The sequence below is a fragment of the Girardinichthys multiradiatus genome, chromosome 7 (assembly GCF_021462225.1).
Source record: "Girardinichthys multiradiatus isolate DD_20200921_A chromosome 7, DD_fGirMul_XY1, whole genome shotgun sequence".
NCBI lineage: Eukaryota > Metazoa > Chordata > Actinopteri > Cyprinodontiformes > Goodeidae > Girardinichthys > Girardinichthys multiradiatus.
The window spans coordinates 46,860,453-46,886,649 of record NC_061800.1 but is presented as its reverse complement, the minus strand read 5'-3'; the positions used below and the strand labels follow the sequence as shown (position 1 = coordinate 46,886,649).

Below are 26,197 nucleotides of genomic sequence, written 5' to 3'. Positions count from 1 at the left end.
GTAGCTGAGAATCAAGAGTGAAGGAGTGACGTCGGTATTATTGTGTGTGTGGGGTGGGTAGAGACGGCGACCGGAGCAGCGGTGTATGAGTCTGTAAGCCCTGTGTTTTTACGTGCTGCAAAGTCATTAAAAAGAACCCCGAATCTCATCAACAACTCAGTGTTTTGATGCTGTTTCTTCATGTTCAACTCAGCAACGTATGAGTGAGGGAGTTAACCCCGAGGAAACTAGTAACTTCGGCCCTGGAGAAAGCGTCTCCCCTGTGTCATCAGACTACGGTCAGGGGACAGAAACAGGAAAGGTTAACAGTACTAACGTTTGATTTAGTGCATCAAACTGTTTCTTTTACGTGTTTACTGAATCAGGGAAAAGTTCCCTTTCACGTTTTAACTAACGTTTGATTTCAACTTCAACTTCATAGACTCCAATGCATTCCTAACGTGCGGTTGGCTCTATTCAATATAATTCTATGTAGAGGAGACCTTACCATGAGAGTGAATGGAGTTATCAGAATGCTGGTTTGTAGTTTATTAATAAAGTTTGACTGACTGACTTTGTTGACATTCTCTTTAGCACAGCTCCATCTAGTGGATGCATAACGCAACCCCAGTCAAACGTTTGACTGCAGTAGCTTCTATTTTATGCGCCTTATAATCCGGTGCGCCCTATATATGAAAAAAGTTCTAAAATAGGCCATTCATTGAAGGTGCGCCTTATAGTGCGGAAAATACGGTACTTAGTTTTCTCCTCACTGTATTTGTACTGTTCCAAACAAAGATTATGTTAATAAATGATTTCATTGTTTTAACCGTACCAAACCTCTCCTTTCTTAATAATGCTCTACATTTTCATATGGTAGAAATATTTAATAAGAATATATAAAACTGCTACAAACAGCACAGAATATTTTCATCTATTTCTCCGAAACAGGATGCAGATTTCCACCAGTTTTCTAAAATAAGACTACTTTCCATTCAAGCAATTAGCACCCTGTGCAGTGGAGATTTATTCTCACAACAGAAAGTATTGTGCATTTCTCATTTTAGACCCAGCATGCAGAAATGATCTCCAAGCACACAGAGAAATGTAAAACTTTAAATAAAAAACTCGTTTTTATTCCAGCTCTCATACAGCTATTCATAGACATTCATCCAGTATGGGGTCTGAAATCATGCATCACAAATACATTATTATCATTAACAGAATGAAATGTTAATATGTGTGAGTCTGAAGGAACTATTTATATTTATTTCCTGTGTTGAGGCTGAGAGGGAGGCACTGAGTTAAGCATCTGATGAATAAAAAAAATATCTTCTGAAAGCAGAAGAATTTATAAAAAATGCAAACTGTGGTTATTATTATGTAATGTCCTGCTTCTTCGAGGACAGAAAAACTTTCCAACCCTGCATGTTTTCTGCTGTTCTCCTGGTGAGGTTGTGTGAATATAAACACACCAGCCTCCATGCTCAACCTGACCCAGTTCAACCATTAACTGATAGTTCGTGTGGAGCCGTGCCGGCCCGCATTCCCCTCAGGAGCGAAGGAGAATTAATCGGATTTCTCATCCCGCTGCACATGGGCGGGAATGTTGGCTGACAAGCAGAAGCAACACGGGGATTTGTATTATTGATAAATCATCAGCGGTACACCCCCCCACAAACTGGAATGGATCAGGAAGGAAGCTCTGAGTCTGAGAGCATTTCCCGATGTTTGATCAGGAGGTTTTAAACCAACAAATAACCCCGGTGGAGAGTCTGTACCGCTGCGTTCATATTCACGTGTTTAAAAAGTCTCCTCTCTAAATGAACAGACGGCGTTTGAATCAGAAGGTGAACAGAGTTAGGCGTCCTGTACATGTTTAGCTGCTGAATGGATAGTAACAGCAGTAGATGTTCTCTGGAGGTTTGCAGAACCAGCTGCAGGGAGTGATAAACAACTAATTCTGAGGAGATTCTGGTTTCATTAGGTGGATGTATTGGATCTACTTACAGGACCGTCTGCAGGCAGTCAGTCAGGAAACCAGTAGTCATTCATAAACTTCACAATACAGATATCCTAAGACTAAAGATAACATTACACGCTGCAATGACTTAGAAAAAGAAGATTTGATGCAAAGGTTTCCTCCAACTTAACGAGTCCATTTCCTGTTAGTTATCGAGACTAAGTCCAGTTAGGAGTTTCCTTATGATGCTCAGGAACGACACCAGAACCAGCAAAGATCCAGCCTGTCATGAAGTGGAAACTGCTTGAGAACCTGTGTCTCTGCCCATAGTGAAACCTCACCATGGACTGCTGACCAAGAAAGAAGCTTCAGGACTGAAATCTGTCCACACAGAGAGGTCAAATGTCCTCTGGAGAAACGAGACAAAGATTGAGCTGTTTGGTCACAATGACAAGAAGAATGTTTGGAGGCATCAAGGTAGATGTTTTCCACCAAATTTGAAGCACGGTGGTGGCAGCATCATACTTAGTCTGTTTCAAGTAATGGTGTATTGCATAAAATGGAAAGATTATTAAGGTCGTAGAATTACCTCCAAATTCATTAACTTCACTTAAACCAGACTGTTGAATTTTGGACACCGTTGGGTGGTCCACCAGGACAATGACCCCAAACATACCTCCAAGCTGGTTTGGAATGGATGAAGCTTCTGGGATGATCTTTTAGCTGGACTAAAATCAGAAGCTGTCCACAAAACCGTGTCATTTTCGACTGAGCAACCAAACTGGTGTCATCAGAGGTGAGGCGTTATTTCCTCGGGTTCCAGAAATGGTATGGAAAGTTGAATTTCACTATTCTAAAGAGACATTTATGCTTTTTCAAGAATAAAGATTCTTTATTGTCATAAATTCACCATAATAAAATTTAGCTGAGACCTGGTTTAAAAGATACACATGTAACTTTTTTATTGCCCTGTTTCACTGGAGAGCATCAAAATTAAAGTGTTTTTCAAATCCTTACCTCTATGATGCAATCCTTTCCAGCTTTGTGTTTTAAGACTTGTGATATGAACTTCGCTAGACTCCCTCCAGTCACACGAAGACAGGACAAACCTCTTGGCAATTTTAGAGTTCAGTGCATAGACGGGCCACTGGCCAAAACAATCTGCCAAGGGCCGATTCGTCTCTGTCAGTGAACAGTGACTGTGACACGAAAAAGCCTTCAGGGTAACTAAGCAGGCATCTTCAGACTTCTTCCAGCTCATCTTGATTTAGTGGGATGGCTCAGAGGTCAGAAGTCCTCGGTGCGTCCAGAGTTGAAACTCTCTCTGGGGCCGAAAAACGTCCTGAAGTGCATCTGAACAAAGCAGTCTGTGAATTTGCTTCTCACAAGCTCAGACTTATTTCTGTCCCAAGCTTGTAACTGCAGGGTTGGCCAACGCTGTTCAACAACACAGCGGTTCTCCACGGTGGGTCCCAATGAGGCTACAGCTCTAGCAGCTTCTCACTGATCAAGTCTGCTACATATTCAATGAACTACAACTTGGTAAAAATTTGCAATTTTAAATTAATCTCCCAACCTATCCACAATGCACTGCTGCAGGTCACTAACTATGAATTTATCTTGAAGATAGAAAGGAAGAACAAGACGAACAATGACGTCTAAACATGCAGAATCTGCAACATTTTGTCAACATTTTTTGAGCTGTGGTTAATTAGGCCAGACAACTGAAACAATCTCAAAGCTGTGCATGATACAGTCTACAAAAAGTAAGTACACCCTTGCAGCTTTCATAGGATGTCTGAGAAAAAGAAACATTCTGCTGCTGATGAGTTTCACTAATTAACTGATCACCATCAGTGTGGTCACCTCTATAAAAGCAGCAGTTTTTAAAGCTTCTCTGGAGCTTACAGGTGTGGTAACACTATGCCAAGACGGAAAGACACAAGCAATCGCTTTAGAGAACCTCCGAAAAATGACAAAACCCCAGTAGCTCGAATCTGAGACTCTACAGGGCTCAGTTGGTGGCTTAAAGGTTAAATATCGACTTATGTTTGTAAAGCTGCATCTGAATGAAGATGAGACCAAAGTAGAGATGTTTGGCCATTATTAACACTACTAAACCGCACATCAGCACAAACTTCTCAGATCAACTATCAAGCACGGTGGTGGAGAACTGATGATATGGGCTTGTTCTGTAGCCAAAGAAACTGGGTATTCAATAGTCACCGATTAGCCCAGAACTCTTCTGTACACCATGGTATTCTAGAGTTAAATGTGAGGCCATCTGCCCAGCATCTGAAGCTTGGTCCACACTGGGTCATCAACAGAACAATGATTCCAAACACAGCAGCTAATCTGCAACACAATGGCTGAACAGGAAGAATCAAGGTGCTGTTATGGCCTAGTCAAAGTCCAGAGCTCAAAGCTGTGGTTAGACATCCAGAGAGCAATAGAGAAACAAATAGGTGCAAACCTCAATGAACTGAAGCAAAGCTGGACAGAAGAGTGGACCAAGATACCTTTATAAGCTGATGGATAACAGGGTGTACTTAGTTATCTCCACCAGGGTGTATCTATTTTAAAGTTGTTATGTTATCTGTCTGATGTTCTAACCTTCTTTCGGTTTTGTCAAACCTCTCTACTCCATGGCCAGCAGCAGTGAGAAAAACTCCAAAGACGTTCACAACAGTTTCTGCTCCGTTTCTTTCGTTGGCCAGTGGTCACCTTCTCAGAACAGTTTTCAGATGTATTTGGTGCAACTTGTTCTGCCACAAACAAAGTAAGTGTCTCTGAGCCACAGAACTGGCTCAACAACTGTGACTGAGATCACAGAATATGGTCCTGATGGTCTCCATGATGTCTGTCATAAACAATACATGGAATTCAGTACTTAAAACATGCTGGAAAGTTCTCATTTCAAAGGAAGCACTGTTCTCCAGAGAGATTTATAATCCAAAAGAACTCCAAAACACATCTCTGAAGAAAATCCTCCCACTATTAGAGCGAAAAAAGCCCTTGTGTCCCATCATACAGCCAAACTGGATGATCTACAACAGGATCTGACTGAAGTTCTTCCTCATCAAAGTATTTCAAAAGCGGAATATGGTTTAAATGAATATGTTTGACTCCATAATATAATTAATAACACTTTAGAAGATTAATCAAAACCTGACTTGATGGGAGAACCTCTGACAGCGGTTTGAAATGTTTACCTGAACTTAGCATCCAGACAACACGAGTCATTAGGGAACAAAAACAGCTTTGTCTTCCAGGAAGCAGCACTTTCCTGTAGGCCGAGTAAATAAATGCTTTCAGGCCACAAACTGATCAATACTGGGAACCCCTGCTGGTGTCTGAAGATGTTAAGAAGCCCATTCTTCTGCACTTTCTGACCAGTTCACGGCTGTCTGGGGAGAACCAGTGGGTGTTTCTGCCTTTTGAACTCAACATTAGAGAAAAAACTGCAGAAACTGTATCTAATCTGTCATGATAAAAAGAAAGTACACCCCGTCTCAGTTCTGTGATTTGTTTTAAAATTATGACACAAGAAAATTATCTGTTTTTTACCGTGATCTAAAATATTTAAATCTGACCTCAAGCGCGCAAAAACACATAAAATTTCCAGCTGTTAGCATTTATTAAACAGTGAATCTAAAATAGAAAAATAGTGAGTGAATAACTAAGTACACCCTTACACATCAATTGAACTACACTAAAAGTGGTTTTGAGTTCGTAGTGGAGGACCTTCACCCTCTTCTTTCCAACATTACGTCAATGTCTGCAGGACCCAGTTTGGACCGAGCTTCAGCTGTTGGACTGCTGATGGACTCACATTTTGACTCTAGAATACTTGGGTCTACAGAGAAGATCATGACCCACTCAATGACTTCAAAGTACCCAGGTTCTGTTGCTAAAAAACTAAACAACCCCAATCATCATCCCTCCACCACCATGCTTGACAGTTGGTGTTAGGTGTTTATGCTGATCTGCTTTGTTTGTTTTCTCCAAACATAGTTCTGTGAATTTTGGTCAACCATCTCTACTTTGGTCCCATCTGTCCAGAGGACATTGTCCCAGACGTCTTGTCCTTCATTCAGATGCATCTTTGCAAACCTAAGTCCTGTAGCCATCTTGTTTTTAGAGAAGAGAGGCTTTCTCCTTCAACTATTCTAAGCAACCATCTGTGTCATGACCTTTAACCTTCAACCTGCTAATTAGGCCTGAAGAGTCTGAGATGGAGCTCTTGTTTTTTAGGTCATTTCTCTGAGCTTCACACTCTGACCTTGGGCTGAATCTGCTGGGACATCAGCTGTCTGAGATGTTTGGAAATAATCTTTCTCTCTGCAGAACGATGGACTTCAGATAGCTTGGAGATGACCTTATAACCATTCCCAGATTGATGGGCAGCAACATTTACTTCTCTAGGGTCATTGCTGATGTCCTTCCACCTTGGCATTGTGCTAACGTATACTTGTATACCCTGAAACAGCAAACTGGCCAAACTCCTGCTTTTATAGAGGTGGTCATCAGCACATGGCTGCTACATTCCCTCTTAAAACCAATGAAAGGAGCAAGGGTGTACTTAGTTTTTCACATGAAGGAGTACCATTTTGCTTTATCTTTGTTTACTTGTTTAATGAGGTTTCAGTTCATATGAGCATAGATTTTAACAACTGTACAACCTGTAAGCACCAGATCAGCTCATTATGTCCTGATATGTAAAACCGAGGAATGTAAAGGAAAAGTTTCTTCAGAGGGAAGGAAGTCTGTAGATCAGCTTGTATGAGCAAACAGGAAGTGTGATCTGCATCCATTGGTGTCTGTTCTTCAAAGAAGGATGAAGGCTGTGGCGGATGTTCAGCTCAGCCCGGCAGGGAGTGAAGGTGACGATCTTGGTCTGCTCAAAACAAACCAGAGCTGGAGCATTAGCAGCGTTTAAAGGTCAGGAGAAATGTGTCACTGTGGGTCTGAACACTCACTGTTCCTGTGTGAGAAAGGTGGTGAGGATGCCTTAGAAAAACCTTCAAGTGTCTGAGGCAGCTGGAAAATGAATATGGTTATTATAACTGAGGAGTTTTCTTTCAGCAAACTGTCCACGTAGACGGAAAATATCCAGTTCAAACGTTTTGGTTCCTTCTAGCTCTGCCGTTTCAATCTTTTAATTTTCGTTATGAAAGAAGGAGTTTTAGAAATTAGAAATGGTTGAAGGGAAAGTGAAGAGTCTGCCATTTCTGATTTATTTCATTACGAAGAAAACAAAGCAGCAAGAGCTGCATTTGTTCCTTCGCATCTATTCAGTCCAACAAAAAACAATATTCTGCATTCAGAAAAAAGGGCAAAATAACTGGAGATGACACAGAGCATCACTGAAATCAAACTGTTTTATTAACGCACCTGAGGGACCGCTGAGCAAGCACAAAAACTTTGACTAGTTTTTCTTTGACTGCTCAGGGTTTGCTTGGATGTATCTGCAATAAATAAGGAGGCACAATCTTTCTTTTATCTGCCTGCAGGAGCCAGAGAGAAGAATATTCCTGTGATAATGGGTGGCCCGCAGACCCCCGGACATCATCACCCTGTCACCACCTGGCAAACACACGAACCCGATCTGCTGCCAGGATCGTAAGAAACCTAAACAAAGTCCATACAGTAGCTTTCTGCTTGGCCAACATGCTCCTGGAAGTCATCAAGAACCTGCAACCACCAACTATGCTGAGGCAAATTGTGCATTTTTACCATCAAACCCAATTATAGCTAAAAGTAGACATTTATGTACACCGCTTGAAAATACACAAAACCAATTGAGGTGTCACTGTCTGAAATTAAACCTTTCTTGCTTTCCGTCGGTAGGATTAATAACAGATTAATACTTTTCTATTTGCCAAATAACAATAAAAATGTAGTTCTAACAATTTCTAAGAAAATGTAAGAACTTCCTCCAAACTCAGACGTTTACACATAATAGGGTTAATATGCCTTTAAACTGTTTAGGAATGCCCAGATGATGAGTGTGTTCTAGAGAAAAGAGTGATTAGACTGTACCACCTGCCAAGCATGGTGGCAGCACCATCATGCTGTGGGGTCGTTTTACTGCCAGTGAGACTCGAGCAAAACTGATGGAATGATGAAGTTAGAGGACTACCTCTAAATAAATCAACCTCACCCAAATCAACAGATGTTTTAAAGTTAAATAGATCCTCAGGAACCTAAAGTTAGCGTGAAATCGATTCCTAATCTGTAAACTTCAGACCGCTGCTTTTAGTTCAGAAGCTTCAATGACAGCAGGGGGAAAGTCTTGGAGAAACATGGAGGTGTGAATTTGTATCTCTTCTGAATAATAGGTTTTTAGATGTTAAGGTGTGTTTGAATTTTAAAATCTAAGCAACACAAAGGCTTTGTTACGTTCTCCATTTAGCTAAAACCTTAAACAAAAATCCTATTTAACCCACTAATAATGACAGAAAGCACAACTAAAAGAGTCCACATCAGTAAATCCGCTGTTGAACAGAGAAATAAGGATGGAAATCCACCCAGGGTCACATTTCTACCCACTGCAACCGACAGAAACAGTTCATTATGACCTGGTTTCTAAATGCAACACAGCATCCTTCACAGAACATACAGCAGTGTTTGCTTTGATGAAGCATTAAGATGTTAGGAGAAATCTTTCTGCATGTTATTTGCAGCTAAGATGCATCAATTTACTTGTTCCTGACAAACGATCTGCTGTGAAGGACTGCAGGTAGAGTTCTGAGAGAGGTTCTGTCTGGCCTTAATGTGGTTCTGCCAAACCAAAACCACACACAAACACAAAATGAGTTATTCAAAGATACTCATTAGTGTCAAAACAGACATAAACTGCTGCTGCTGGAAGTTTTAATCTCGGCTAACATGGCGCGTACATCAGGAAGAAAACATCATCTAACCTCTCAGCCGACAAGACAAACATAGAAGCTCTCCCACTTTCCACTGGCTCAGGGTTCCTTCTCCCAACTAGAAATGACCCAGAGCCTTCAAAAATCTTCGGTACCCAAAATTTTCTTTGTATCGGTATCGAGTTTGAAACATTAAGTGTCGTGACAACCCTAGGTCAGACTATTCCAAAAGGTATTAGACTTTATTTTCAGATTAACATAGAATTAATACCTAAATCTTGTTAAAAATCTTGACTCCATAGAATTTTCCCAACAGAAGGAGTCTGAAAACTGATGTCGGCTAATTAACAAGGATTCCTGCTAGAGACATGAGAAGAAGCAAACCCAGAAGCCCCATAGCCAATCAGAGGTAGAACTCAGGCCCTTCTCTGCTCTGATTGGCTCGTCTCATTCCATTTTATGTTTTACTTATTTAAACACCTTTAAAAGGCTTGTAGAAGTGTATGTTTGTACCTCAGCTGAAACAAAGAGACATTCACCTTCATTGTTGTTATGTATATTTGAATGGGGAATAACTGCAGCTCATTCTGGGGGCTCCTAACACGGGCCCAGGCCAGAAGGGACATGCAGTCCCTCTCATTGGTTCTGGTTCTACCTGGAGACTCCCCCCACAGGGACAAAACCTCCAGAGTTTAAAATTCATGAAACCTTTATTATATTTGTGAAAACATAAAAAGGAGGAATTAGACAAGCATGAACCCTGCGACATTTGGACTCGTCGAACCTGGGCTGAATTATTGTAGATGGATCTCAGATTATTTAAAACAAACCAAAAAATATGAGATTCCTAAAATTCTAAGTAGTACTAAAGCCTTGTCACCTGTCCTGAGCTTCATGTTATTGTACATCGCGCCGTGGACCAGAATCGGCAAGTTAAAAGTACGCACGGGCTACAAAAATACAGCTAAAGGCACAAAAATGTGATTGTGATGTTCTTTTACCTGCAAAACAAACTAATTATGCAATATTTTAATTAAATTAATAAATTAGTGCGAAAGGCATCCATGTTTTCTATTTGGATAAAAAAAATCTTTGCCTCTATAAGAACAGTATCTGGGTCACTCTTTCTTGCTTTAATTAATCAGGTTTAAAGAAATATTAAAAGCACCAAAGTCTGCTTGCAGAGTCACTGAATATGTGATCCTAGTCACTATTTAAAGAGGAAAGTGTTGTATTTTTCCTAAGAATATTTTAAGTTTCCTGTAAATAAGTTACCTGAATATAAAAACTCTCCATCTGCATCAACACTGTGCTGCCAGGCCAAATTTTTATCATACTTAATTAGCTTAATTGTCGGGGGCCGCACAAAATCAGTCCAGGAGCTGCGAATGGCCCCAGAGCCGCACCTTGGACAACCCTGCTGTACAGCCATGAAGATGACAAAAATGAAACCTTTAAAAAAATAACACTGTGGTGATAAATGAGCTGTGAAAAATGTGTGTGAGCCTTGTGGTGTATTACAACAGGTCAGATAATGAGCAATAAATCAGAAATCAGACGCATAGGAAGGAAAGTAAAGTATTCACGACCTTTTATGTCCGATGTTCACTTAGATCAACCAGGAGTGAAGGAACCGCAGGAAAATCCTCTGAGATCTTATTCTGTGCTTTCAGACTTATCCTGTTTCTGAGGGAAAACCTTCAAATTTCACAATTCCAGCCAACAAACCTTGATTATGTTGTCTGAAGCGACACTGCCAAGCATCAGAAACATAAAGAGGCTTTATGCTGGAGTCAAACAGAAAAATGGTGAAATCCTGCCCGTGTTTGCCCAGACAGAGCAAACTGCAATGAGTCCAAATAAATCCAATTAGCTTTAATGTGACTGATCTTTATGGAGGAAGCTTAGACTGATAGTAAAGAAGAAAATAAGAAAATGAGGTGTTTACTCTGCAGCTCTGCCTGCGAGGCAGAGATATGCAGCCTCCAAAGAGAACAAGCAGAGAAATCAGCGTCTAAGTAAAGTGTTGAAAAAGACCAATAAACCCACAGAACTCCTGCCAGTTTATTTCTGAGTCGGCAGTAACGCAGCCATGTTGTCTCAAGCGGATAAAAGAGCTCAGTCTGTCCTGAGAAATTAATGGCACTCATCAAGATATCAAAGCGCCATAAAACAGCCACAAAAGAACGGACTGGGAAATTAATGGACGGGGGAGGGATTTCTCTCCTTTCCCGAGCAGAGCTGCAGGATTAGGAAACCGCATCCCTGTCTGATCTGCTCAGAGCCACCAGCGCTCAGGTCCACTCACAGCCCAGTTGGAAGCAGAGCATTGGGCTCCTCACTAATATGCACCTGAAGCACGAGATGTGGGGCAAACAATGTTTAATGTGGCTGGGATGTGTGCAGGCTCTCATAAATAAAACAGAAATGTCTCAGTCTAATGTTTGCATTAAATGAATGATGTGCCCGTCAACTGGAGCTCTTCATCAAGCCAGATGTGCTCTTCTGCATCTTCCTTTGGATCTTCACCAGGAAACGTTCAGAGTATCACACGCAGACATGCAAATATGCAGAAAATGCACAGTGCTTTTTTTCTGCATAACATCCAGTGTGTGATAAAACCTTCCTATATTTTTCTATATCAGCACTTTATGTTGAAAATGCTCCCTGTTGATAAATGAACTCAGAGCTTGTATGTTAAATCCTGATGTCCGTTTGACCTTTACCGTTTTCCTTAGAACGGAGAGGAAAAACTTCAGTTACACACATATCAGATCATTCATTTAAAACATATACAGGTCCTTCTCAAAATATTAGCATATTGTGATAAAGTTCATTATTTTCCATAATGTCATGATGAAAATTTAACATTCATATATTTTAGATTCATTGCACACTAATTGAAATATTTCAGGTCTTTTATTGTCTTAATACGGATGATTTTGGCATACAGCTCATGAAAACCCAAAATTCCTATCTCACAAAATTAGCATATCATTAAAAGGGTCTCTAAACGAGCTATGAACCTAATCATCTGAATCAACGAGTTAACTCTAAACACCTGCAAAAGATTCCTGAGGCCTTTAAAACTCCCAGCCTGGTTCATCACTCAAAACCCCAATCATGGGTAAGACTGCCGACCTGACTGCTGTCCAGAAGGCCACTATTGACACCCTCAAGCAAGAGGGTAAGACACAGAAAGAAATTTCTGAACGAATAGGCTGTTCCCAGAGTGCTGTATCAAGGTACCTCAGTGGAAAGTCTGTGGGAAGGAAAAAGTGTGGCAGAAAACGCTGCACAACGAGAAGAGGTGACCGGACCCTGAGGAAGATTGTGGAGAAGGGCCGATTCCAGACCTTGGGGGACCTGCGGAAGCAGTGGACTGAGTCTGGAGTAGAAACATCCAGAGCCACCGTGCACAGGCGTGTGCAGGAAATGGGCTACAGGTGCTGCATTCCCCAGGTCAAGCCACTTTTGAACCAGAAACAGCGGCAGAAGGGCCTGTCCTGGGCTACAGAGAAGCAGCACTGGACTGTTGCTCAGTGGTCCAAAGTACTTTTTTCGGATGAAAGCAAATTCTGCATGTCATTCGGAAATCAAGCTGCCAGAGTCTGGAGGAAGACTGGGGAGAAGGAAATGCCAAAATGCCAGAAGTCCAGTGTCAAGTACCCACAGTCAGTGATGGTCTGGGTTGCCGTGTCAGCTGCTGGTGTTGGTCCACTGTGTTTTATCAAGGGCAGGGTCAATGCAGCTAGCTATCAGGAGATTTTGGAGCACTTCATGCTTCCATTTGCTGAAAAGCTTTATGGAGATGAAGATTTCATTTTTCAGCACGACCTGGCACCTGCTCACAGTGCCAAAACCACTGGTAAATGGTTTACTGACCATGGTATCACTGTGCTCAATTGGCATGCCAACTCTCCTGACCTGAACCCCATAGAGAATCTGTGGGATATTGTGAAGAGAACGTTGAGAGACTCAAGACCCAACACTCTGGATGAGCTAAAGGCCGCTATCGAAGCATCCTGGGACTCCATAAGACCTCAGCAGTGCCACAGGCTGATTGCCTCCATGCCACGCCGCATTGAAGCAGCCATTTCTGCGAAAGGATTCCCGACCAAGTATTGAGTGCATAACTGTACATGATTATTTGAAGGTTGACGTTTTTGTATTAAAAACACTTTTCTTTTATTGGTCGGATGAAATATGCTAATTTTGTGAGATAGGAATTTTGGATTTTCATGAGCTGTATGCCAAAATCATCCGTATTAAGACAATAAAGGACCTGAAATATTTCAGTTAGTGTGCAATGAATCTAAAATATATGAATGTTAAATTTTCATCATTACATTATGGAAAATAATGAACTTTATCACAATATGCTAATATTTTGAGAAGGACCTGTATTTTCTAGATAAAGGAGGCAGTTTTGTGTCCAACAGAAAATGATGCGATTAGAAGATTATCCTCATTAATATAGCAAAGCATTTGTCCCAAACCCTAATCTGATTTTTACTAAACTGAACTAAGGTGCAACAAAGATAAATGTTGTTTTCTGATGCGTTTACAGACCCAAACAAGGTGGGAATTTTCAGTGTTGATTCATTTTAAAGAACAGAACGTTTCAGGACCAGATAGAGGCGAGGTGGGAAAATCGAGAGCTGATCACGTTCTTCCCTCTTTACTGTGTATACCTGAAAGTTTTTTGGCCCAAATCTTTCCTGGGGATGAGTAAGGCTCATCTGCCACGGGAGCTCCTTGTAAGAATCTGGACACATAATATCAGGTCGCATTAAAAATGAAAGGAGGACCACCCCAGGATGGGACATGGGGAGTGAAGTAACCCAGAGCTGTAACACAATGGATGCTACAGATATAATGTAATTCTTACTAGTTAATAAGATCAAAGCAGATTGTAAAAATAAATTTAAAACTATGATCTGCTAACACACAAATGTGACCTGAAGGCTCCTGTAGGTTTTTCGAGCTTCTGGAGAGTCTGCACAGTAGCTCAGCTGGGAGCACTGTTACCTGGAACAAGAGGGTCCTGGCTTCAAATCCCAGTCTGGGATCTTTCTGTATGAAGTCTGCGTGTTTTTCCAGTACATATGTGGGTTATCACCAGGTACTCTGACTAACAGTTTAAAAACATGACTGCTAATTGGTCCCTCTAAATTGCAGTTATGTGTGTTTGTGTGTGTGGGCATGGTTGTTTGTCATGTGTGTCTCTGTGTCATCCAGCGATGGACTGCTGACCTGTCCAGGGTGCACCCCGCCTCTCACCCAATTACCGCTGGAAATAGGAACCAGTGGCCACCGTGGCCCAGCAGGGAGAAACAAGTAGAGGCGTTGGATGGATGGAAGGACGATGTCTCCGGATCAAATGGCTCTCTACCAGCTACAGATTTGCTATTTTTCTTTAGGAAATCCTTAAAATGTCACCACAACAATTCATCGTTCTGCTTCAATACAACACAGGCAAGTTTGCTGCCATCCAATAAAAAACAGTGACTCCCAGAAAAACCCACAATGTGACCCGTTTTAAACTCCAAGCACTGGTAATCTCATCTAATGTGTTCACAAGGCAGCATCTGACTGACATGACTCCACTAGTGCCTCTTCTGGACCTCCCAGCTCCTTGTCAATCAAATCATTCACATCTCCATCACTGGTCTGCATGAGAACCTTCTGGGTGCTTCACTGCTTTTGTCTGCGAGTGACACAGACAATAACTAGAAGCAGTTAAACGGGTCCATGGTCTGCTGACCTGGTGAATGACAGGCTTGAAGGTTGGTGGTAAAAAACACACATCAGTCCAAACTGATGCTGGAGAGGAATCATTTTCAGGTTGGTTTATACCTGCCGGCTGATGCTGATGGTTGAATTTTACTGCAGGGATGCTTCAACAAAAAGAACAGGTTAGTGCATTAAGTCTGAAACTCTTATCCCTGAAAGCAGGAAGTTTCTGACTTTTCTTTGTTTGTTCTTTAAATTTATTTTTTTAAATGTATTGTTCTGCCCCATCCAACACTGGAGGAGTGACCTCTGACCTTTCTCCAGGACAGATGTTAAAAAAGATGTTTAAAATTATCAAGCTTATTGCAAATGCAAAATCCCCACATTTGTAGCGCCCCCTACTGTTTGCTAATGAAACTGGAAGGATTTTCTGTGCTAATGATAACTGAGAAGTTATTAGACAAATGTTGAGTAATGAAAAAGAGCTGAATGTCCCTGGAAGAAAAACTGGTTTCTATTCAGTTTCTCTGAGAAATTCAGTGAAACAAATAAAACACAGAAACCATCTGAGCTCCAGAAAAGCAGCGGAGGAGACAGAAAACATAAAACATATCATCTCTTTAAATAAAGGGGAGAATAAAAAGATGCAAAGGGAGGAAAACTTCAATGAAAGTCTTTTATTAGGCTTGTGAAAGGTGAAGAGTCAGCAGTCTCGCTGCCTGGTTACCACACGCTAAAACTAAAGCACTAAGTTCTGTATCCAGAACCAAGTTAAGATAATCAGGAGTCAGCAGGAAACTCCATGATACAGAATGAGCCTATGGACGTCATTGTCTGATGCTGTAGCATCGTTTTACCTGAGGTCATAATTTAACCTCTGTCACTGAACTGGTAAAGCATGCATGTCCATTCAGAGAAGATGGAAATTTGAATATTTTCTATAGATGCAGTTAACAGAGCACCAAGAACCTTCTTAAGCAATCTGGTTTTTCAGATGAAAAGTAAAGTTCTCATCATCTCAGCAAGAACCTCAGAGAAGAAACTGTTGCTACCCAGTTAGGGTAGGGTTATAAGGTCATCTCCAAACTCTCTGAAGTTCATCATTCTGCAGAGAGAAAGATTATTCCCAGGAGGAAAACATCTCAGTCAGCTGCCAATCTTCCCAGGAGTGGACATCCCAGCAGATTCAGCCCAAGGTCCGAGAGTGAAGCTCAGAGAGATGACAAATACAGACTGTCCAGCATGGTGGTGGAGGAATGATGATTTGGACTTCTTTTGCAGCCACAAGACCTGGGCACCAGGCAGTCACTGAGTGGACCATGAACTCCTCTGTAGACCAAAATATGCTAGAGTCAAATGTGAGTCCATCTGCCCAACATCTGAAGGTCGGAACTGGGTCATCAACAGAACAAGGATGCCAAACGCAAATCCACAACAGAATGTCTGACAAACAAAAGAAGCACAGCTGGAATGGCCCAGTCAAAGTCCAAACCTCAATTTGATGGTGGAACCTTGAGAAAGCTGTACAGAAATAAATATCTGCAAACATCAACGACCTGAAGCAACGTTGGAACCACAAGTGGACCAAGATACGTCCACAACGTGTGGGACTGATAAAGTCAGACAGAAGACCTGCTGAGAGGCTTTGCTGCTCAAGGAGGTTCCACAAGCTGCTGGATCATGGGGTGTACTTAGTTTTCAGACCATTTTATCACTGTTTCTCACTGACACTCAGTGAAACATAAACCGTGTATGGAAAACGATTATGATTTTCCAAATCTGCTGCACCAGGGACTGCAAGAGTGGGCACAGGTCAGTTAATGTATACAGAAACATCTGGTTGCCATGGTTACCACTAAACCTGACTGGACGTTTATCAGACAAGAGTAGACGTGTGGTCTTCAAGCAAAGGTCCAGTTTCTGTATCTCCAACCTGCAGCTGCAGTTTGAAGGATCTGCTGTTTAAGTTCAGCTCCTGCACTAGTCAGCTGTTTGAGTTGTTGTAACATTGTGTTTTCTATTACTTAACCTGGCCAACCCCAGTAGCGTATTTGGTTACAGTACTTTCCTTGCCAGTAATCCCATGTCAACTGCTAAGTGCTTGTACTCGTCGTCTTCCACTTATCCGGGACCGGGTCGCGGGGGCAGCAGACTCAGCAGAGACGCCCAGACGTCCCTCTCCCCAGACACCTCCTCCAGTTCCTCCGGGGGGAGCCGAAGGCGTTCCCAGGCCAGCCGAGAGACATAGTCCCTCCAGCGTGTCCTGGGCCGTCCCCTGGGCCTCCTCCCGGTGGGACGTGCCTGAAACACCTCCCGAGGAAGGCGTCCAGGAGGCATGCGGTATAGATGTCCGAGCCACCTTAGCTGGCTCCTCTTAATGTGGAGGAGCAATGTGTGTTTGACTCTTATTAAGGATGGAGGAGAATGGCGATGACTCATCACTCACGTCGGCCGCCGCAGGCGCCTGATCAGTTTGGCCGAGCCGTGTCTCCCCGTGGACGTGGAGCTTTACATGTTTCTGACCTCCAGCAGACTGAGGGGAGAATCAGAGAAAACAAGAGCCAACCTGCAGTTGATGCCAAGTAAACAATGCAGAATATACAAGCTTCCAGCTGATTTAACATTCAGTCCAGATGTGCGCTGGCTCTATTTATGTTACAATTATGATTCAATTTTGATAGGTGCAATGCTAATTGTGAGAAGCGCAGTTTCTCATCCCATTAGCTTATCTCTCACAAAGACAGACACTAATTCATTAGGAGATTGCTTTACAGAGACTTCCATTAATCAAAATGGATAACCTTAACTACATGATGACGTCCTTGTGACATTCGGGCTTCAACAGGCAGAAAACCTTCAATAGGCTAAAATGTAAATACAATTTTAAAACGAAGGACAGGGATTAAAAAGCTGATCATGACAGATAAACAAGATTCAGACAAGAAACTCCAAAGAAAAAGGAGCCTGCAGAGCCACACACAGAGCCAAAGACCACATTAGGTCCAATTAGGCGTTGTTATTTGGTTCTGATCAGAGGAAGTCTTTGGTTGCAGCATAAAAGCAGGACCATAATGAGGCTGATCTGAGTTTCCTTCGCTGCAGCTCATCTGCTCGGTTTTCTCCCCATCATTAGTTCCTCTTATCTCAGCTGTAACGCGCTTTCAAGATCAAACCAACCGACCTCACAGACAAAGACGCATTCTTTAAATGTCATTCGCCGACAGATGGTTCTGAATACAGAACACATTTCTGGGTTCATGGAGGGTCTTTTCACGCCTTATAAATCTTCATGTAATTTACAGCTTTAAAGGGCATCTTGCTTTGAGGTGGATTTTTAATTTTAATAACTCAAGAGTACAGTAAGGACGGGCCTGTATCTTCAACATGACACCAGGATGGCTTTATAATATTTACATTCATGATATCATCAGAAAAAACAACATTTACACTCTGGTTGCAGTTTGCATCATTTAACAGTGAAACAACTTTAGGGGTAATTTCCATCTAGTGCATTCTGTGATCTACTGTGTCTGATGAATTTAAATGCATCGCTTAAAGGGCCCAACAGCAGCCTTACGCTGCAATAACAGATATCTATGGGTCAGACGCACGCATTAAGAAGAACTCCTGATCCAACCATCGTCTGCACTCGTGTATCCATGCAGGGTTGTGCAGGGGGTTGCTGGTGCCTATCTCCATTGGTGTGCCCACTAGAGACAGACTGGACAGCCACAGCCACACTGAAGGGCAATTTAGCCAATTAATTTATGTTGCACTGTTGAAGGAAGCTGGAGTACCCGGAGAGTATAGCTGCATGCACGGGGAGAACATGCAGACTCTATGCAGAAAGACTAGATTAGGAGCAACAACTGAGCTCAAATGAGACCAAAACTCATTGTCATCAGCTTGTTTGGAGAAGGAGAAGTGCTGACTATAACCTGAAGAACATCATTCCCACTGTGAAGCAAGGAGGTGGAAACATGGAAACTGCAGAGCTGTTTAACACCAACTGCTCTCTCACTCTCACACAGTGTGATGTCATCTCTGCTGATAATATAGATTAGAAAGCGTGTTTAAGGCTCCTGTGTAATAAGTAAATAAAAGTTTTAACAATCCAACAAATAACAGAAAGTCAGAGCTTTTTACTCAGATGTTATTTATTATGAAATGATCTTGGGAGCAAGTTCATAAAAGCAAAAAAGAAAAGAAAGAGAAAGATTAAAGTTAGAGAGCTATGATGTCTTGTAAAGGAGATACAGTATGTTGTCATTTTTTAACCGCGTTTTATTTTAGATGCCTTTGTCCCACAACCTGGAGGATTTTACAGTGTTTTAGATTTATAGTGATGCAGAGAGAGAAAGCTCAGTAAGCTTATGTTCATTTTGAGAAATAATAGTTTTATTTTACTATAAACCTTTTATTGTGAATATTGCTTAATTTTCAAACAAGCAGATCAGAACTCTATAAAAAACCTTATCTGGGATGGGAATCGGGCGTAAACCTCTGCTCGGTGCATTCCTCATAATTATTCTGGCATATCTCATTTCAGGTTGAGCTGCCTGCTACATTTTCCCAGTTATTCACTTGACTTGTATTATTTTCTCAAGGTATTCCTGACCAATAGGGTGTATGGTGGGGCAGTTGGTAGCACTGTTAACCTGCAGCAAGAAGGTCCTGGATTTGAATCCCATCCTGGGATCTTTCTGCACAGAGTTTGCATGGTTGCATGCATGGGTTCTCTCTGGGTTCTCAGTCTTCCTACCACAGTCCAAAACCATAACTGAGGTTCATTTGTCTCTCTAAACTCCTGTTAGGTAGGCTGTGTGTTCATGGTTCTGTGCCCTGCGTGTCTCTGATGGACTGGCGCCCTGTTCAGGTGAACCCCGCCTCTAACCAGATGACCGATGGAGATAGGCCCCATTAACCTTTTATAGATGTGTTCTTATTCTGAGCTGGTTTAGTTTTTCCAGTTCAAACAGCATCTTCTACACCATCCACACAATCTGAAAAACACGTTCAGCTTCATCACTTTGGCCTCACAGATATTGTTCGCAGAAACATCTTCTGACCTTATGCTGCTGATTGAGTTTACTTAGTTGTCATGGAGATTGTTGAGTCTGAACTTCAGCCTCAATCTACTTGAGAGCTCCAATGAATTTCTCTAAGGTAAACTGAAACACTTCCGCTTTTCTTTTCCATAACATATTGGTGCTCACTCCTCCTGAAGCATCCTGGTAATAACATCAAGACAAAAAGCGCGACGCATCTGACAACTTTACTCATCTGTGAAGCAAATAATATCAGCTGCCTGACACTGTTATCAAACAGGGAACATGTAGGAAATCCGACTATAACTGGCAGGATTACTGAAAGCTGGAGGCGACACAAATGCTGCTAAATTTATTCAGCATTTCTAATACGTTTTAAAAGCAGTTTACAGAGAAAACATGAATCTCTATGGTTCTAAGAGGAACATTTTCATCAACCAGAAATATTCCGTTAAGGCAGCTTAAAGCAGTCGGAAATACAGATCTTAACTTATGGAACATTAGCATGTTCTCAGCTGTTGTGTCAATGTGATTTGATGTGCTATTTTATTTTGACAATAGCAAGAAGGTTCTGGGTTTGAATCCCAGCCTGGGGTCTTTCTGCATGGAGTGTTCTCCCTGTGCATACATGGGTTCTCTCTGGGTACTCCAGCAGGTTAATTGGTCTCTCTAAATTGTCCTTCGGTATAAGTGTGTGCCTTGTTGTCCTGTGTGTCTCTGCGTTGCCCTGCGATGGACTGGAGACCTGTCCAGGATGTCCCCCACCTCCCCCCCATAGACCGCTGGAGATAGCCACCAGCTCCCCGCTATTCTGCAAGGACAAGCGAGTTTAGATGATGGATTTAAATATGTTTCATTTTAAAAGTATTGTAAAGTTCTGTTTTTTTGCCCACTGGTGACTCTAAACTGTCCCTTCTAATTTATTTATCATTGTTATCAGAACTACTGTTTGTTTTATAAAATATTCAGATATTACTAAACTAAACTAAACTAAACTAAACTAAACTAAACTAAACTAAACTAAACTAAACTAAACTAAACTAAACAAACAACTGTCTAGATTTTAAATCTGTTTATCTGTTTTGAGCAACCTGCTTCTGACAAGAACACCTCACAGAACCTTTAGTAGTTCTGCCTCTGGCATGACCCAGTTCTAGAAGTACAGAAGAGAATCAGAGATTTAAACGGATTCTCAAAATAAATCATTGTTACCTTTAGCAGTAAATTACTCCAAACTGCCACTTCACTGTTTAGGATTCATTATAATCTTAATTTTGCATTTTCATGTTCTGTTTGAACATGTTTAATTAAATTATACAGTACAGACCAAATGTTTGGACACACCTTCTCATTCAAAGAGTTTTCTTTATTTTCATGACTATGAATATTGTAGCTTCACACTGAAGGCATCAAAACTATGAATTAACACATGTGGAATTATATACTGAACAAAAAAGTGTGAAACAACTGAAAATATGTCTTATATTCTAGGTTCTTCAAAATAGCCACCTTTTGCTTTGATTACTGCTCCACACACTCTTGGCATTCTGTTGATGAGCTTCAAGAGGTAGTCACCTGAAATGGTTTTCACTTCACAGGTGTGCCCTGTCAGGTTTAATAAGTGGGATTTCAAGCCTTATAAATGGGGTTGGGGCCATCAATTGTGTTGTGCAGGAGGTGGATACAGTACACAGCTGATAGTCCTACTGAATAGACTGTTAGAATTTGTATTATGGCAAGAAAAAAGCAGCTAAGTAAAGAAAACCGAGTGGCCATCATTACTTTAAGAAATGAAGGTCAGTCAGTCCGAACAATTGGGAAAACTTTGAAATGTCCCCAAGTGCAGTCGCAAAAACCATCAAGCGCTACAAAGAAACTGGCTCACATGAGGACCGCCCCAGGAAAGGAAGACCAAGAGTCACCTCTGCTGCAGACGATAAGTTCATCCGAGTCACCAGCCTCAGAAATCGCAGGTTAACAGCAGCTCAGATTAGAGAACAGGTCAATGCCACACAGAGTTCTAGCAGCAGACACATCTCTAGAACAACTGTTAAGAGGAGACTGTGTGAATCAGGCCTTCATGGTAAAATAGCTGCTAGGAAACCACTGCTGAGGACAGGCAACAAGCAGAAGAGACTTGTTTGGGCTAAAGAACACAAGGAATGGACATTAGACCAGTGGAAATCTGTGCTTTGGTCTGATGAGTCCAAGTTTGAGATCTTTGGTTCCAACCACCGTGTCTTTGTGCGGCGCAGAAGAGGTGAACGGATGGACTCTACATGCCTGGTTCCCACCGTGAAGCATGGAGGAGGAGGTGTGATGGTGTGGGGGTGCTTTGCTGGTGACACTGTTGGGGATTTATTCAAAATTGAAGGCATACTGAACCAGCATGGCTACCACAGCATCTTGCAGCGCCATGCTATTCCATCCGGTTTGTGTTTAGTTGGACCATCATTTATTTTTCAACAGGACAATGACACCAAACACACCTCCAGGCTGTGTAAGGGCTATTTGACCAAGAAGGAGAGGGATGGGGTGCTGCGCCAGATGACCTGGCCTCCACAGTCACCGGACCTGAACCCAATGGAGATGATTTGAGGTGAGCTGGACCGCAGAGTGAAGGCAAAAGGGCCAACAAGTGCTAAGCATCTCTGGGAACTCCTTCAACACTGTTGGAAAACCATTTCAGGTGACGACCTCTTGAAGCTCATCAACAGAATACCAAGAGTGTGTGGAGCAGTAGTCAAAGCAAAAGGTGGCTACTTTGAAGAACCTAGAATATAAGACATATTTTCAGTTGTTTCACACTTTTTTGTTCAGTATATAATTCCACATGTGTTAATTCATAGTTTTGATGCCTTCAGTGTGAAGCTACAATATTCATAGTCATGAAAATAAAGAAAACTCTTTGAATGAGAAGGTGTGTCCAAACGTTTGGTCTGTACTGTATATGCATAAGTGCAATATGAATTTTCCCAAACTGTGTAGTTCTAGTTTTCTGAAGATAAATGTCGTTTAACAGTTTTCTATGTGAAAAATAAGAAATTACAAGATTCTTCTAGGTGGCTGATCAAAAAGTCAGTTACAGTTTATCCGTCCGTCCCTCTGTCCAATGTCTTCTGTTTATCAGAGATCAAGTCGTGGGGGCAACAGGTCCAGGAGGGAAACCCAGACATTCCTCACCCTAGCAAGATCCTCCAGCTCATTCTGGGGTATCCCAAAGCGTTCCCAGGCCAGATAGAATATATAGTACCTCCAGTAACTTCTGGTTCCTCCTTAGGGTCTCCTCCTAGAGGGACGTGCACAAAAAGAAGTCCAAAGGGTTTTCTGGGAACTTACAGCTTACAAGCCTTGTATAAGAACCATCTCCGGGGGATGGGCTTCTTCCCAAGGTCCAAAACCATCCAAGCTCAGTTTATGCTAACTCTAAATTCCACTTTCTGCAGATCAGGAACCACATTTCAATAAACTAGACTATGAGTAGATTACAGAAAACTAGTTTAGATCAGAGATAGTTGGTGAAGTTTGACACATGAACAAGTCCTTTATGTGCCCAAAACATTCAGGCATGCAGAAAATGGTGCAGGGACAAAATAAACACCTCAACATGTTTCTTCAGACCAGCCTGAAGCCTTTCAGAAAAAGCGTTTTGTTTTTCTGTCCACAACCGGCACCAGACCTTCTTCTTCTACATTTTGAAACGCTTTAAAGAGTTTTAGTTTCTTTACACAATCGACCCTTCAATCAGACATCAAGTCTTCCACGTTATAAATGCACTATAAACTCAGTAGCTTTTGGTTCAGTTTCTCATTCAGCACAGTCAAGGATCTTTGTGCTTTATCTGCAGCTGACCTTTCAGTCTATTGGAGGAAAACTGGGTGTGAGCAGAAAGCAGGGAGGAACCAGTGTGTTCTCCCAGTTAGTTTAACACAGCGATAACACTGAAAACATCACTGCACCGGAAACAGCTCAGCTCAGAAGCAACAAACACGGATCTGCTGAGACACGAACAGGAAGCGTTTCCAGCCGACTCTGAAACATGGCGTCCAGTAAGGCGGTTTATTTATCATGCTCAGGGTTTTAATTATGACCAGCTCCTGGTTCCAATCACTAATTAGGGAGTAATTTACCTTCAGGTCATTAAACTCTGTAGAGGAGACAACAGTTCAGACAGAAAATGTCCAGGAATCAGTCTTCTTACAAGCACCACCAGCATGGCAGAAATTATTTGTATATCATCAGTTTTTTTTTTTTTTTTGCCTGTTTTACAGAAGAAAATATGACAAACAAACTTCAGCAGACCTCATTTTATCAGGAGCACAGAACCAACTTCTCATCAAAATAATAACACAGATCCAAGTTTCCAATCCCAACATCAACTAAATAAACTACTGGACATTCTTATGGTTTCACTGCTACAGACACTTCCTGGCCCAAGTCCTGGGACTGGGAAAGAAGCTACAAGCATTGAATTCCACACCTCTGGATCAGAACCAGTTGGTAAGTTCAGCGTCAAAACACAAAAGGAAGAAACGCGATCAAGAGTGAAAACGGTTTGCGTTTTGTATCTTGCAGTCTTTATCATGTATCTGAACTGGTTTTATTCACTGAAACTCTTCCTCTCCTCCTGCAGAGGTCGTCTGCTTTGATGCATCAACGACTTACATTACCTGCACATCACTTTTCCGATAATATCATGAGGACCTCTGTCTGACTCAGAAAGCGCCATGTAAACAGTTTCCTCACTACCTCCACCTAAAGAAGCAATTATTTAATTAAACTTAGAGGAGTGTTTCCACCTTAGTGGCACTAATTAAACTATGATGTCACTACGCAGCTGTCATGGCGTCTTATTCTTTTGTTTTCCTCCTCATCTAACCTGATCTTCACCTTGCTGCTTTCACATCAGTCTTCAGACTGAATGACATGTTGATGCGGATCTAATGTTTGCCAGAGATGTCCATGCAGCAGCGGGACCTTGGAAAGGACTGGGTTTACCCAGCAACATGAAAGTTCACACTGACTTCCGCTCTGTTGCATTAAAGCAACATTTCCTGTCATTAACAGAAGCACTTTCAACGTTGAGCCGAAGATCTATGGATAGAATTAGATCCCATTTAACCTGATCGGTTTCGTCCCTATTAATACATCTATATACAATACAAAGAATTATATAATTAATACAAACCGCTGTGAATCAAGTCCAAGAGTCACTTTAAAGCTGAAAAAGTTCCCAGTTAATCTAACATAAGTTTTCTCACTTGGTTTTTAATAGCATTTTTTGGGTTATGTCAATTAATTCAATAAAATAAAATAAACACAAAACTGACACAATAATAACTAACATTTAGTTTGGCATCAACTTTATGCTTAGATTTCATTTTTTTATCCTTAAATAGTGACTGCTATGTCACAACATTTATAACTGTTGAATAAAGGCGTGGAACCAGGCCCAGACTGGGCTTGGTACACCTTGTTAAAACTGGGTTGGACCTCATTGTGCTTTCAGAACTACTCGCATCCCTAACAATTACAACAAAATCTGTTTAACTGGGCCTTTTTTAAATTTATGCTTAATTATTTTAGTTGATCTAAGAACTTTCAGTAATCCATGACTTTCGGTTTTGCTGGGGTGCAAATATGATCTGGCACAGAGGACCATTTGTTCGACCCACTCTTCAAACATTCCTGCAGAAAACCCGTGGACTGAGGTGGACAGAAGAGCATCAGAGAGGACCCCGGACTCTGGAAAGGTCAAAGGTCTTTCTCTCTGTATGCTCCAACACTGGGGAGATGAACCAATATCATTTAAGCCATTAAGACTTTTGAAAGCTTGCAAAAACCCATGAAGAAAAGCTCCAACAGAAGAAAGCTGTAAATCGTTTCATGCATAACTTTAAGGTCACGGTGGAGGCTGAAGGCAGATTTGAGAACACTGCTGACCCACCTGAGGACTGGGGAGCAATGGAAAGCCTATTTACTGCAGCAGGATGTGCACAGTAACTGAGAGGACAGGAGGCCATTTCCACAGAGAAGATCAAATGCTCTGGTCCACAAGAAGGTTGCTGCAGCCTTTTCCTCTTCAGTTTTGTGAGTCTCTCAGAAAGATTTATGCTGCTGAAAGTGGCACAAAAGCTTTGTTTTTAGACATCAAAGCACTAAATATAAACTTTCATTACTGACAGAGACTAAAGCTTTACTTACTTATTTTTTCTCTTTGTAGGTCTTAATATACTCTCATTTAAAGAACAAAGAAGCTCCATTAACAGCAGAGAGAGAGGCTCTATTTCCATGAAACAATACCCGTCTCATCAGAGCAAAGAAACGTGAGACAAAGACCAGAGACATGAGTCCCTCAGCTGCTCATCTGAATGAACCCACCATTAATTAAGCTGTCTAATAACTGCTCCCAGGACTCATTCAGTCACAGGCATGGCAGCACCAAAAGCTTTGACATTTGTGAAAGTCAACAGCCAAGCAGGAAGAACAATATCAATTATCTTTCTGTAGCGCCTGCTGTCGTTCCAGCCTGCAGGAATAATTTCATTTATCCCTGAAAACGGAGGCAGGAATGAACATCCTGATGTTCCTGCTCG

General features: G+C 41.6%; 1 protein-coding gene and 1 long non-coding RNA gene across 3 annotated transcripts in view; one reads left to right on the top strand and one right to left on the bottom strand.

The window, feature by feature from the left end:
- Nucleotides 1-26,197, bottom strand: part of LOC124871355 (PTB domain-containing engulfment adapter protein 1-like) — a 106,889-nt gene that overhangs the window by 74,497 nt on the left and 6,195 nt on the right. The gene's annotated exons all lie outside the window — the stretch shown is intronic.
- LOC124871356 lies at nucleotides 14,607-24,394 on the top strand. Of its 2 annotated transcripts, none has more exons than XR_007039004.1 (3): nucleotides 14,607-14,735; nucleotides 23,873-24,101; nucleotides 24,235-24,394. It is a non-coding gene; the product is annotated as an uncharacterized LOC124871356 (long non-coding RNA). The 2 variants fall into 2 exon arrangements; XR_007039003.1 differs by lacking the exon at nucleotides 14,607-14,735 and adding an exon at nucleotides 23,489-23,650.